The sequence below is a fragment of the Silene latifolia genome, chromosome 10 (assembly GCF_048544455.1).
Source record: "Silene latifolia isolate original U9 population chromosome 10, ASM4854445v1, whole genome shotgun sequence".
Classification (NCBI taxonomy): domain Eukaryota; kingdom Viridiplantae; phylum Streptophyta; class Magnoliopsida; order Caryophyllales; family Caryophyllaceae; genus Silene; species Silene latifolia.
The window spans coordinates 101,402,095-101,418,407 of NC_133535.1; positions in this window are offsets into that span (position 1 = coordinate 101,402,095).

Consider the following 16,313-nt stretch of genomic DNA (forward strand, 5'->3'; position numbering starts at 1 on the left):
AGCCGCAACAAAAACACGTTGTTCGGTTGGCGAATAGAAGTAATGACCAAGTGTTCCTTTAGGATAGCCTATAAAGTATGTCTTGACCGATCGCGGGCCGAGCTTATCCTCGTGTCTCCACTTGACATAAGCCTCGCAGCCCCAAACCCGTATAAAGGACAAGTTAGGGACCGTTCCCTTCCATAGTTCATATGGAGTCTTGTCAACAGCTTTAGACGGACTTCGGTTAAGTATTAGAGCGGTGACAGAAGAGCATAACCCCATAATGAATCTGGTAATACCGTGTGACTCATCATGGATCGAACCATATCAAGAAGTGTTCGATTTCTCCGTTCGGACACACCATTCAACCGAGGTGTTCCGGTGGAGTTAATCGTAAGGCAATCCCACAGTCCTTAAGGTGTTGATCAAACTCGTGAGAAAGATACTCGCCACCACGATCCGAACGCAGTGTTTTAATCTTTCTACCCAAAGAGGTTCAGTACCTGTTCGGTATTCTTTGAATTTCTCAAAGGATTCACTTTTGTGCTTCATTAAGTAAACATAGCCATATCTACTTAAATCGTCCGTGAAAGTGATGAAATACCTATAGCCTTCTCGTGCGGTGATTGACATAGGTCCACATACATCCGTGTGTATGAGTCCTAATAGGTCAGCAGCGCGCATTCCAACACCTTTGAAGGAAATCCGAGTCATCTTACCGATGAGACATGATTCACACGTGCCAAATGATTGAAAATCAAAGGCCGAGATAGCTCCATTCTTTATGAGTTGTTTTACGCGTTTCTCATTAATGTGTCCCATACGGCAGTGCCATAGATACGTTTGATCTTTGTCACCAACCTTTGACTTTTTATTCATTACGTGTAATATTTCGGTGGTCTGATCTAAAACATAAATTCCGTTCATGGAGACTGCCTTGCCATAAATCATATCGTGTAATGAGAAAATGCAAGAATTATTCTCTATTACAAATGAAAAACCAAGTTTTTCAAGTGCAGAAACTGAAATAATGTTTTTAGAAAGACTGGGTACATAATAGTAGTTATAAAGATAACTCAAATCCGCTAGGAAGCTGGATCACATATGTTCCCCTCGAGACGGCATCCACTCGTGCTCCATTCCCGACACGCAGGTCCACCTCACCCTTTACGAGGGGTTCGATGTTTCGGAGCCCCTGCACATGATTACACAGATGAGAACCACAACCAGTATCTAGTACCCAAGTTCCGTAACTTGCGTGGTTAATCTCAATCATATGAATAAAAGTAGAAGAGGAAGAAAACATACCAACAGGTTTAACGCGACCTGCCTTTATGTCCTCATGGTATACGGGACATGTACGCCTCCAATTCCCAGTCTTGTGGCAATGGTGACACTCCATGTTACCATCCTTGCTCTTTGTCGCGCCTGATGTGTTGCTCGACTCACCAGGACCACTCTTACCTGAACCTGACTTCTTGAACTTCGCCTTACCTACTGCTAGGTCTACTTTAGCTTTGCCCTTACCCTTGCCCTTGTTTGACACAACGAGCACATCCTGTTTCATGCTCCCACTGAACTTCATGTCCTTCTCGGTCTGTACAAGAAGGGAGTGCAGTTCATGGGGACTTTTCTTCAAATCATTCATATAGTAATTTGCTCTAAAGAGCGCAAAACCATCGTGGAGTGAATGAAGCATGCGGTCAATCACAATGTTTTCGCTGATCTTACAATCAAGCGTCTCCAGCTTCTCGACATTCTCAATCATGCTGAGAATGTGTGGGCTAACTGGTTGGCCCTTCTGGAGTCTCGCATCAAAGAAGCGAGTGGTATGCTCATAGGTCACGATTCTCGGTGCTTTCGAGAATTCCTTAGTGAGCGTGGTGAAAATCTTGTTTGCACCATGGGCTATGAAGCGTTTCTGCAAATTGGGTTCCATTGCAAAAATGAGTACGTTTTTAATCGCACCCGCTTCCATACAGAAATCGTTAAACTTGGCGATCTCATTAGCTCTAGCCGTGGGACCTGGGTTTGGCGGGATGGGCTCTATTAGATATTTGAGCTTCCCGTCAGCTGCGGCAGCATTCCGTAATGCCGCCTCCCAGTCCGCGAAGTTTGATCCATCATTCTTCAGTCGAGTAGACTGATTCATCTGATTCATGAAGATCCGAAGCCAGGACTCACGGTCCAATGTGGCACTTGGCATTGGGTCGTTAGTAGGACCAGCCATTTCGTTATAGCAGTTTAATAGATCGTGTTCTACACTGAAAAAGAAAGAAAAACAAAAACGAAATAAGCAACTCATCGAGGTGATTTAAGTTTATTTAAAAAATTCATTTTAACGTGTAGACTCTCGCACTTGCATAATTGATCTCCCTCAAGAATAATACAAGTGATCCCAAGACTCAATTTCTGTAAATTGATAGGCCAACTGTTTAGCTAATTCTTCCGTAAGAACTCTTGGTCGATAGATTTCCGTAAATCCTATCTATAGTCCACCATAATCACAGGATCGTACGAGTGACCATAGTGTTGAGATAAAATAGGTCAATCGGTTCCAACTTACCCGACGTAGAAGGGGTCATATTATGCCTACCGACGAAGAAGGGACTCATTGGAGTTTGACCTATAAAGACCATTCTCAATTTTGGTTTATACGAGGAAGATCCCATCAACTTAATTTTAATTCATTTTAAGTGAACGAATAACTAGCGACTGCGTGAATGAATTAATTTAGGTGATGGCTTAGCATTGATCGTGTGACATGAGAATGTCAAAGAAAACTAACTCGTGACCTCTATATGTGTTAGTTTTCATGCAATAAATAGGTGGTTTGGTTTTTAGGCGGAAAATGATGCATATTATCGTTACGATAAATAAATAAAAGAACGCAGTACGTAAATAAAATTCCTAGTGTGGCCTATCCTAGTAAAAAGAACATAATACAACTTTGGAATCCACCGTTGGACCCGAAAAGCTTGTCTTGATGTTCCATCTTTGACCTTGCAAATGGGAGTGAGCATCCGATCTCCATCTTTGGTCTTCTCAAAAATTACAATTTAAAATTTACAAATATAAACCTATTTACATTCTAAATACGAAAACTGTAATTACAAGTGAAAAATCCAAAATCGAAGATACGAGATCTCAAAATACAACCAAGACCGTGTTCCATCATTACGGTAACACGTTCTACTAAGGCCACACTAAGTTACAACCGTTTGTAAAAATGAATAAATACGTAATAAAAGGCATTCACGGCATTCAAAATAACGATAAAAGAAAATGCATCAACTAAAACAAATTTATTCGTGACATAATTCCGTAATTATGTTAAATTTATCCAAACCACCTTTTAACGATTAAAATTTATGTGATAAAACCGCTTCTATCAATTTAATTTTAATCTATTACAATCCGTTACTTTAAATACGGTTTAAAATAACTCAATGGTACGTGTGTGAACCGTTTCACAATCATAGCGAGTGTACAATATCCGTATAAAGTACATATTAAGGCCAAAAGAAAATTTAAAACAAAAGGAATAAATTTTCAAAGCTGCCAGAACAAAAATCCCTCGATCCAGGGACAAGAGTGCTCGATCGAGGAACAAAAGGGCTCGATCGACTGAACTGCTAGTCGATCGAGAGGTATGCTAATCAGAAAGTACTCGATCGACGATCGGAGGTCGATCGAGGGCTTTTATCAAGAAATCTGCTCGATCGAGTACGAGGACTTCTCGATCGAAAGCGTGGGGTTTTAAACAGGGTCGATCGAGTCGAAAATACTCGATCGAGCAAAAACAACAAGGAAGGGCTCTCGATCGAGTAGAAACATGCTCGATCGAGGGCAAAAACAATCTGAAAACATGAAACCCTCGTGAAAACAGTTTTGACGAAACAAAACATCTCAATTTTGATCAAAACCGCATCAAAACAATTTTACAAACTGACAAAACTTGACATATTGTTATAATCTCCGTATAAAATAACAATATGCAAAAGAACAAAACGAAAAATGAAACAAAAACAGCCGTGTAATACATGTGACGGCACGGTTTTCGAGACAAAAAAACAATCGTTTCAAAATCGATTTTATGAAAAATCACAATGAAAATTTACGTGGCCTCGCTCTGATACCACTTGTAGGGTAATATCCGTATAAGACCCTTTAAATTTAAGGATTATAACGTAAATTTAACATGTGAAATATGGTCATAAACGAAATATAATGAAAAACGATTAAGCACAAGAATTAACCTTCGGTCCTAGTGCAATTCGGCAATGAGAGATCAAAGTAGACCTCCTCCTAATTGTTGCACCCAAGATCGTCTAAGAATATGCCCTTGTGCTAGAAATGCGTTCTCTAATTGCCTTGCAATATTGAGAGAACTTGATGTGAGTTTTTCGAGATGTGAGATCTAGGTTTCAGAGAGAAAATGATCTCCAAAACCCTAATTTCGTTGTCAAAATGAATTAGGTTTCAAAAGGAGAGAAGGCTCTCCTTTTGTTGCCTCGGTCCGCGGGTCACTAGAGGAGGGAGTGGGCTTTCCACTTTCTCCTCATTTAACTCGTGATCAGACTGATCCGACTCGTCTCGCTAAAATGTATATGACGCGGTTTTTATTATAAATCGTCATCGGTTATCGGTGAAGGAAATGTAGATCTATATACATATTTAACATACTCATATATGTCTAATTAATTTGTCATAAAATTAAAACGGATTTTATGCATGCAAACAATATAATGAAATAGAGGAGAAATCATGTCCTTACATAGTAGATTTCGGCTATTAGGGCACAAGAGAGATCACCTTTCTCTTCTTGTTCTTGAGCTTTTCCAATGGAAGAACAAAGATCTAAGTGTAAGATCTCTCCCTATGTAATATACCCAAGGCTCCTCTTAATTTAATTAATATTACAAAACTAGTATAATATTAATTATAGTAGAAAATTGAACCAAAAATATTTATAAACACTTAAGTATTTTCGGTTTTGATGAGAGATAAAGAGAGGATTTTATTTCTCTAGAACTTCTCTTTTGGATGAGTTGAATGAATAAATAATCTAAAACATTTTAGAGTATTATTAGGTAAAATTATAAGAGAAAACAATGATCATTTTCCCTTCCCAAAAACCGTGTAAGAGGGGGTTTAGGGTGAGCCAATGCATGGAGAAATTGTTCTTCACAAGGAACAATAGGCTTGCATGGCTAGGTTGCTTTATAATCATTGTGTTTTCCACTAATTACACACAACTTATAATTAGCTAAAACACCTTCTAATTTTCGGCCCTTTGCATAATATGGTGTCCATATTATTTTTGTCAATTGTCTATATGTTACATGTCACATGTCACATATATTTGTTTATGTATTTTTATCATATTAAAAATCAACGTATTAATAAAAATACGTCATATACAAAATCGACTTAGTAATTTCATAATTACTTGTGCCAAAATATTTTTACCATTTATAAATCACAACAGATTGTATTTACAACAATTCATTCAATTTAATTGTTACATTAAACAATTTATTTCATCCGAGTAATGATACAATTCAATTACTCAGACCGTACCTTATTTAATCCCATTTCAATATGATACGTAAATTTTACTTCCAAAATCATCCGTCAATTTTCAAGTAATTTAATTAACTCGTAACATTATACGATTAATTAAATAATCAATTAAGAGTATTGCCCTTTAGGTATGACCTAGGGGGTCAACTGATCACCACCGTCACACGACAGTAATGTCAAACTCTAGTCACCAATCATTACCGATATATGTTGACCATTGACAAGAACAATATTACTTCCCAATTGTATTCATTTAATGAGACTTAAACATGTGATCATCATGATCAACTGTCGTGATCGCATTATTGTCGGAGGACACATATTCCAACAATCTCCCACTTGTCCTCGACAAGTGTGCGTCACCAATTCTCTTGTCCTATTACTATCTCCCACTCAATACAAGGTGTCTTTCAGGTCGTACTTGCAAGTGATCATATCGAGAGTGGTTTCCTCGATCTGGAGAATAACTGATTGACCGGATTTATCCACTCTGGATGCCATCCGAGCGTGGCCACGCATTTCCAGTTCATTACTCCTCGAGTGGCCCTGAGATATTGTTATAACCCTGACAAGGGGTGGACAATTCCTATCGCACTCATTCCCTTCGACTAGCCACAGCCATCATAACCCAAAATATGCCCATTTGACCCCATTTACGAAGGTCGTAGTAACACAAATCAAAGTTAATCTGAAACTGTGCCATCTTAGGTGAATAGTCTTTAGTCAAAAGAATCGACTCATTTGAATACTATAGTAGCTCTCGCCACGACCAGGCTATATAAATTTGCCAGAACTCTATAAGCGGTCATTAGGCCCGACAAAATGTTCCTAACAGTCTGCCTATGTGATCGACTAGTCATCTCACATGACTCTATGGCACTTGAACTTGCCATCAATCGCATCACACTCTAGTCACTTCGAGACGTCACCTCATATAAGTAACTATGGGCAAAAACAATGTTAATCCATGTTCACTTTAACGGGGTTCAATTGTCTCCACAACCCGTTTGGATGTAACAATGTACCAAGTGAGTTAATAATAACTCAAACGACAAATGTCGACATCACACTCGGGTAGTCAATATCATATTACAACCTTGTGATGTTTATCATAAGTGTAAACACTTATTGATTGCAATAGAAGTTTAACATCCCATGTGTCCATGTGTTCAAACTTCTTGCACTTGCAATTTCCTTCACATTCATGTTCTCATAGCATGAATCTTACCAAGTACACATTAAGGTTCTTGACCTTGGTTTTGGTTCTTTAACTTGAAAGAACTTTCTCATCGCTCATCTCATAACGAACGAATTTGCGATGAATAATACAACTTGTACGGATCAAGTATTCCATCCACACACAATGCACTAAGTATATGTTTTGTAGAATCTTGTAACAATTGACAAGATTATTAGCTTAGTACTTCTCTCAAGTCCTAGCTTTATTAGGAAAGATTGTTTTGAATAACCTCTTATTTAACCAAGTATCTTTCCAAAACTTCTCATTTCTCTTTCTGGGCTTGAAAGATTTGGGATTCTCATAAATCCTCATATGTGCTCGGATTTTCTACAATATGTGCAAACTCTTGACACACAATAGAACATCCGTCAATCACTGAAATCGCTCATCGGATTCTACTCGAGAATTCATGACGCTTCTATTATGGCTCACCAAGTCAATCATCATGCTCTTATGCATATGATTCATAATTGACATGTACATGATTATTCTAATGGCGGAAACATTAGTTACTAATAATCATGAGATCAACCGTTCTCAGGTTCAATGAACTACCATGACTGCTAATGGTAATCCCATTTTTCATTCATATGAATAACCTATGTAAATGTTGATACGATGTGTATCTCTTTAATACTAACCCAACATCTCATGATGCAATTGGATTCATCATTGTCCATTTTCATCCAGAATTGAAAACTCAAAAGCTTCTTTATGAAAGAAGGTATTAGCTCGTCATTCTTTAATGAGTAATGAGTTTTATACATTCAAGGATGATAGCTCCCACTAAATTCTATGTCTTCACATGAGAATTTCCTAACTCCCACTCAATTCTACATATTTCGAAATTGACTTCTTAATCGAAATTTGTCAAGAATATAAATATAAATTGCTTTGCCAAGTTACTAGGATAAAACCATATCATATCCTTTCAAAATGCCTATTTTGAAGTGGTCTTATCTCAACCTTACGGAAAGAGATTTTAAATCTCTAACACACTCATGTCATAATGATGTGTAGCAATGTCAATATTCAAATACAAATAATATTTAGAATACGTCCTTCGCAAATACCCTTTTGGAAGGAGATTTAACCATTTCATAGGGAGGTTAAGCAATGACATTTGTATGGTTAAAACGTTGGCTATAGGAGATATCGGAATATCAAACTTTGCAACTTGATTTTGATCATAACTAGTATGTTACTTTGATTCATTTGGGCTCTTAAGTAAAACTCATGATTGAAACTATTGGTCAAATGATTCATAACCTTAGTCAAAAGCTTGTTAAGACTTTACATTAGTCATTTTTCTTCCAAAACTTCTTTTGGTCTCCTTGTGTAGTTATCTTGAGAATAAACTCTTATGATTACTTCACTTGGTCTCTTAAGTCATTTAGAACTAACTTGAGACTATAGATCTCATCTATTTGGTATACTATGTAAATAGATATACCTTCATTCAAATCATTCTCTCTTGCGTAGATCTTCATTTACACAAGTACACAATTATATCTTGCCTTGTGTGTTGTGTCCTCATTTTTCTCCCACTCTATCTTTAGAATGAATACACTAAGCATTCAAAGATAGCATATGAGACACAAATTAATGATGTTGAAGTATAAGGAGGACTACCTCATAGGTTGACTAATTGTTATTGATTTCATATGTGTACTTGGTGGTTGACATACCTTTAAGAGAGTTCATAGACTCAAAGTCACTTTATAAATGATCATTCACAAGCCTTAAGCATGTGGACATATAATGAAACCCGTCATTATAATTGTCTATTAGATCACTTTTAGTGAATAATCTTATGTTTCAAAACGCAAGCATTTAAAGATGAAATTTTAGAACATAAAGGATAAATGATAAAACGGGTGACTTGGGTTGCAAACCAAGTCACTATCATCCAAAATACAACTCATTATCCAAAATACTTTTCCATGTCGAACACGGAAACTTAAAGTTCTAGAATCCAAAACATAACTTAAAATAAGACAATGAAAAACAAAGCTCCATAAAAGCTATCCTTAGCTTCTCCATGGTTTCTCATGCTTGTTTTTCTTTTCCCTTGTCTTTGCTTGGTGGAGGCCCTATTTACAATAAAAAGGGAGATACATTATCACAACTTTGCATCATAATACCATAGTTGAATTTAGAAACATAAAAGAAGGTTAGTCATTTACCTCTTTGGAGTGATCTTTCCAGCTTTGATATCACCAAGGTATTTGGAACAATTCCTCTTCCAATGTCCCATGCCATTACAATAATGGCATTTGTCAAGAGGACCCTTCTTGACTTTGGATGTGCTAGCTTCACAAGACTTAGCTTTGGTGAATGTGGGAGCTTGCTTCTTGCCCTTTCTCCCATTCTTCTTGAACTTCCCCTTACTCTTTGTGCTTATGTTAAGCACATCTTTGGGAGGGTTCACATTTAACCCCATGTCCCTCTCGGCTTGCACAAGTAACTTGTGCAACTCCTCAAGAGACACGTCCTTGTCTTGCATGTTGAAATTCACCCGGAATTGCACATATGCCTTGACTTTGGACAAGGAGTGTAGAATCCTATCTACGATGAGTTCTTTGGGGATTTCAACCTTTTGAATTTTCAAGGTCTCGACAAGCTCCATGAGTTTGAGCACATGAGGGCTAACCTTTTGGCCCTCTTTGAAGTCGAGATCAAAGAATGCCGCGGCCGCCTCATATTGGACGATCCGCGGAGTTTGTGAAAACATGGTCACAAGTTTGGAGTAAATCTCATTAGCATTGCCCATTTTAAAGGCTCTCCTTTGGAGTTCCGCCTCCATCGCAAATATTAAGACATTTTTCATTGCGGCGGACTCCTTTTGGTAAGTCTCATAGGCTTCCCTCGTGGCCGCGGTGGACCTAGTGGAGGGTTCGGGTGGAGAGGCCTCGGTAAGGTAACGAAGCTTGTCGTCACCTTCGGCGGCTAATTTGAGTTGGGCATCCCATTCGTTGAAATTTGACCCATTCTTTTCAAGTTTACATCGATCCATAAAGGATCGGAGCCAAGATGAAGTAGCGAGAGGTGTAGCATTAGGAGTTGGTGTTGCCATTTGTTATGAAAAAGAAGTGGTCTACAAAACAAAATATAAGGAGTAAAACAATTGTCGTTTTAATAATACTCGTAAAAATGTATGATTTAAACAAGTTTTCTGCATTTTTCTAGTGACCTCTACCCAACTAGAATAAATGATTCCAAGACCCAAATTCGTATTAACTTAGGGCACGGTGTGCCGAAATACCCCTTATTAACATAACTCGGTGGATTAACCTTTTAATCGATTCTACTTTTAGAACTCTTGGTCGATGATGTTTACATTAATATTCATCTCTAGCCCGAAACACATCCGGAAATCGTCGTGAATACTTTCGTTGAGTACAACCCAAATTTCGAATAAATGTGTCCATAATCCAAACCCATATCAATTTAGGGCACGGTGTGCCGAAATACCCTTCATTAACATGAACTCGGTGGATAAACATTCATCACCCACTTCCCCTACGTAACAAGGTTTGTACCCCGGTGTGGCCGAGTGCACTCCCTCGCGAAATAGGTTTTCATGGTTTCTACTATTTGGTAAGGCTATGTCTCAATTGATTGTTTTAGCGAGAGGTCATGTCAAATTATTATCTATCACGTTTTAAGTGAACTAAAGCGGTGAATTACGATAATTATATTTGACACGGTCGATAAACTCGATAAAAAGGATGCATGTTTTAGTTATGGCGATTTAGCGATGCATGTGACATAAAATAAAATGCAAGCATAAAGATAAATAAATCCTAGTATGGCCTTTCCTAAAATAGAAAACTATTTAACTATTACATATTCGGAAACCAACTCCATTGGTCCCTTGAACTTCGGTTGTGGCACACATCTCGAGGTAACACCGTCTTTATGTATCGCCATTCTTGAAGTAATCCGTCTTTTGGAACTCCGGAATGAATAAAATTACATAATAAATTACATAATTTCCTATTATACATTTGTAACTAAAATAAAATAAATCTATTAAATTACAAAACGGTGATACGAGATCACAATAAAAATTACAACCGAATCGATATTCCCATACATTTCGGGAAATACCAATTAAAATCTAAGGCCATACTAAGTAAAATTACATAATTCAAAATTACATAAATTAAAATTATGACAATCATAAAGAAAAATGCAGCATTATAATATGTATGAACATGCTCAATTTTTATGCTAAATCGCCTTTTAATTAGCCAATATCATATATTACTCGGTTTTTACGGATTTGCGTGATTTCAACATTTTATAATCACAAAAATACATAAACTCATATTTATGCATAAGTTAATTACCCTAACCTCTTAGGACTCAAAATATAGTCTTCACTAATAATTTGACCATAATTAACTTTTATTTACAAAAATTGTTCATAAATGGACCAAAATTACAAAAATAAGCTATTAAACTTCAAATAAAACCAAAAATTTCAAATAAATTCAAAATTTGAAATTTAAATTCATGAACATTCTGGAGAAATCCATGACACTCATAATGTTCAAAATCTTAGGTTAAAAATTTCGAAAAATTTCCGGAAAAACAATGTTGCGGTTTATCGATATTTAATAAAATAATCATAAAAACATGGAAAAATTATTTTCATTAACTTTTCAATTTTAGATCTGAAAAATACAATAAAATGCAACATTAGACGTTTTTCCTAAGTCATAGATTATGTTTTATTAATTTTACACTAATAATGTCACTATTTATGCTAATTTTTCTTCAAAAATTCATAAATCATGCTAAAAGACTTCTTTATAGCCAATTATTTTACACACATTTTGTAAAATTGCATGTGACGACATATTAATTTTCTATGACCAGATTCGAAATTTAACTCATATTAACCTATTTTTCTCTTAAATCCATATTTAATAATGAAAAATTCATTTTTCGAGCACAACAAGTGCAAAAATTATGAAACATTACAGGTTATCTCAAAATAATATATGTGATAACATATCCAAAGATCAACTTAAAATTCGAAGTATAGCTAATTTTCGACCAAAAATGACATTTTTATTCATAAAATCACATTTAAATGCCATTATTGTAAATTATGAACAATAAAAATCCGAAAAATTAACCAAAATATCCTAAAACATTTTAGGACCAGAAATATTAACATGCATGTAATTATTTCGTGATATATCATAATAACACAAATTTTACAAGTTTTATTTTGTTATTCATATAACTCGGAAAAACTTTTAACCAATTTGCATGCAAACAACCGTGGCTCTGATACCAATTGAAGGAAATGTAGATCTATATACATATTTAACATACTCATATATGTCTAATTAATTTGTCATAAAATTAAAACGGATTTTATGCATGCAAACAATATAATGAAATAGAGGAGAAATCATGTCCTTACATAGTAGATTTCGGCTATTAGAGCACAAGAGAGATCACCTTTCTCTTCTTGTTCTTGAGCTTTTCCAATGGAAGAACAAAGATCTAAGTGTAAGATCTCTCCCTATGTAATATACCCAAGGCTCCTCTTAATTTAATTAATATTACAAAACTAGTATAATATTAATTATAGTAGAAAATTGAACCAAAAATATTTATAAACACTTAAGTATTTTCGGTTTTGATGAGAGATAAAGAGAGGATTTTATTTCTCTAGAACTTCTCTTTTGGATGAGTTGAATGAATAAATAATCTAAAACATTTTAGAGTATTATTAGGTAAAATTATAAGAGAAAACAATGATCATTTTCCCTTCCCAAAAACCGTGTAAGAGGGGGTTTAGGGTGAGCCAATGCATGGAGAAATTGTTCTTCACAAGGAACAATAGGCTTGCATGGCTAGGTTGCTTTATAATCATTGTGTTTTCCACTAATTACACACAACTTATAATTAGCTAAAACACCTTCTAATTTTCGGCCCTTTGCATAATATGGTGTCCATATTATTTTTTTCAATTGTCTATATGTTACATGTCACATGTCACATATATTTGTTTATGTATTTTTATCATATTAAAAATCAACGTATTAATAAAAATACGTCATATACAAAATCGACTTTGTAATTTCATAATTACTTGTGCCAAAATATTTTTACCATTTATAAATCACAACAGATTGTATTTACAACAATTCATTCAATTTAATTGTTACATTAAACAATTTATTTCATCCGAGTAATGATACAATTCAATTACTCAGACCGTACCTTATTTAATCCCATTTCAATATGATACGTAAATTTTACTTCCAAAATCATCCGTCAATTTTCAAGTAATTTAATTAACTCGTAACATTATACGATTAATTAAATAATCAATTAAGAGTATTGCCCTTTAGGTATGACCTAGGGGTCAATCGATCACCACCGTCACACGACGAAGAATGTCAAACTCTAGTCACCAATCATTACCGATATATGTTGACCATTGACGATAACAATAATATTACTTCCCAATTGTATTCATTTAATGAGACTTAAACATGTGATCATCATGATCAACTGTCGTGATCGCATTATTGTCGGAGGACACATATTCCAACAATCGGCTATTAAAATATCAACTAATAACACGGGTTAGTTGAAGTATTAATACATGTCCGACAAAGACGATATTGTATAATTAATTTATTCAATATACATTAATCGAATATAAATCGTTTATTCAATTTACGAATTAATCGCTTAATTAGCTTAGCCCATTTTATTTAATCCGTATTAAATAAAATATCTCAACATCACGTTTGACTAATTACTAGTCAATAACTCGGACTAACTGGTTAGTCAAAATTGGCATCAACATGACTGTATTTTCATACTGTCACGTCTCTTAAACGTATCCTATAGGTGTGACTTTTAGGGACCAGTTGATCACCGCCATCTGTATGACAATAACGTCAAACTTATCTAGCAAGCCAACCGTTATTGATAAACGTGGATCAACTGATAATAATACCAAAAGTATGCCCTTTGATCCTTTTAGAGATTTATAAGTCCTTGCACTAACTGTTAAGGACACCAGCCCCAACAAATCCTACTCAGTTTCAATATGCATTTAAATGGTTATTTGAGTCGTATTTTAATAGTCATTGCATTATAACATGATATTGGTTAAGAGGATTGAATGAGTCGGTAATTGACATATTATGTGGTATCTTGCATTTATTGTACTTGGCATGTATATTGGATTATATGACGGTTGTGATTGTTGGTTATTGTTGAGGAGACAGAAGGCGGTTGGGAGACCGTCTTCCGCTTGGGTCGCCTCTTGGAGCTTTCCCACTCCAAGAGGGATGTGCACATTAATGAATTGAGTTTGGAGGGGCTCGTCTGGTTGAGACACGATGTCTAGCAGGGGATCCATTTGGCTTCCGGACCCGGTGTACGTCTGGGCGTGTCCCGGTACCTGTTTGTGGTTATCGGTATGTCTGGGCGTGTCCCGGTACCAGTGTGGTTGATGATATGTCTAGGCGTGTCCCGGTACCAGTGTGGTTGTCGGTATGTATGGGCGTGTCCCGGTACCGTGGTGGCGGTTGTTGGATATCATGTTAGTCTTATCATATTCTTGTTGTATGTCCACACACTCGAGTCGGGTCGCACTTTATTTATTTATTTATTGAAACTGACGTTTGTTGTGTCTGTGCATTATCACCTGTCTCTTTTGGGGTGGCATGTGTCGATTCATATGATATACTTTGGTCATATGGGGAGCAGGTTATGATCAGGTTGTCTGGATAGTACGCGGGAGACGGGACGAGCTTGATGATATCACGAGACGAGTCTAATTGGGTAGAAGATTATAGATATCACGAGTTGTATTTTAGTTATTCATTTGTTTACTTTTATGTAATTCACTAAACATTTATATTAATAAAATGTTCTTTGATTGATGTTTTGAAACACTACCTTGGGAAACCGAGATGGTAACGCTCCAATTATCTTGGCCGAATAGTTGGGGTGTTACAGTGACAAGAATGTGATGCTTCCTGTAATGTTTCAGCAGATGATGATCAATATGGGTCGCAATCCATAGATAAGGGTCTTGTTGTTTATCATCCGAATAGAAGTCCTCTTTCCCCGCATCTTCCCCCGCAAATCTAGCCCCTAATTTTCTTGCCTGACGAAAACTATCATTGCAGTTGGCTTCGTCAAACACGATAAAAGTGAAGCCTACAAAACCTTGCTTGTTTGTAGACACAGGGTACACTTTTTTTAACCACGGTGAAACCGGAGTCATGAAGCATTTGCGTCAACCACCCAAAATTATCGTTTAAACCCTTACCAGTCACACCATAATGAACCGGGAGATTATGGAGAATGCAAGTAAAAGGCTGTGCGTAACGAGAATGTGATTGTAGCTCTGATACACCAGCCATATTTTCTTTAGAGAGAAATTAAAGAGTAAATGTTTGATAATTTAGAATTTGATCTAAAACATTATGAAGACATATTTATAGAATTATTTTCGTCATATTGAATATTATTAGTCAAATTGAATATTTATTAAAGTTCTGATAAAGTTTAATTGAAAAACCGTTATTGACAACGGTTGAATTGAAAAACCGTTATTTCATAATAGAAAATAATAATAGTTACGAAAAATCCGTAGCTATTACATAACAATGGGTAACAAAAACCGTTGCTGGTGTTAATTTAGTAACGGTTTTTGAAATGCCGATTTCTTAAACTTGTAACGGTATCCTAACAACCGTTGATAAGAGTGATTCTATAACGAGTTTCTGGAAACCGTTAAACGTTTTTGACAACGATTTGTTAAGCAGCCGTTGTCAAATTATAACAACGGTTTTCGAAGGAAACTATTATTCCTATTAGCGCGGTCTAGGTTTCCGCCAATATTTGGAAAACGGTAATCTAAGTGTTGTTATTAAATGCATTAAACCATTGTGATACGCACCTTATTGATTGCCAGATTTGGCTTAATGCTACGGTCCAGGAATACTCGACCGATTATGGGAATACTCGATCGAGTAGGGGATACTCGGCCGAGTATACTCTATACTCGACCGAGTATCCGGTCTGACGAGGCTTATTTTCGCAGTTTGATTTAGAGAGGATTAGAGTTATATAAACGAGATTTAAAGTTTCCGAATCACTTTTACCAAAACCTAAACTTGCAACGTAACTCTAATCTTCTCCAAATCTCTCTCTAGTTCGTGGATATTTCGTGATTCTTGTTCATCCTTCCTTCGCTTCGATTGTGTTGGTAAGCCTCTAGTTCTATGAGTTTTGTTCTTTGTCTTTTAGGGTTTGCCCTAGTTTGTGATTTTGAGGGAAAGGGGATTTTTGCATGATGGTAATTGGAATTGTATGGTTATTGTTAGGTGGAGACTTCGTAGAGGAGCCGTTTTAGCTTGCTTGATTGCCTCGTGTCAGATTATGTTAAGGTAGGGTTTCCCTACTCAGTTTACTGTTTAATTGATCTAAGATATGTGTTGTAACTGTT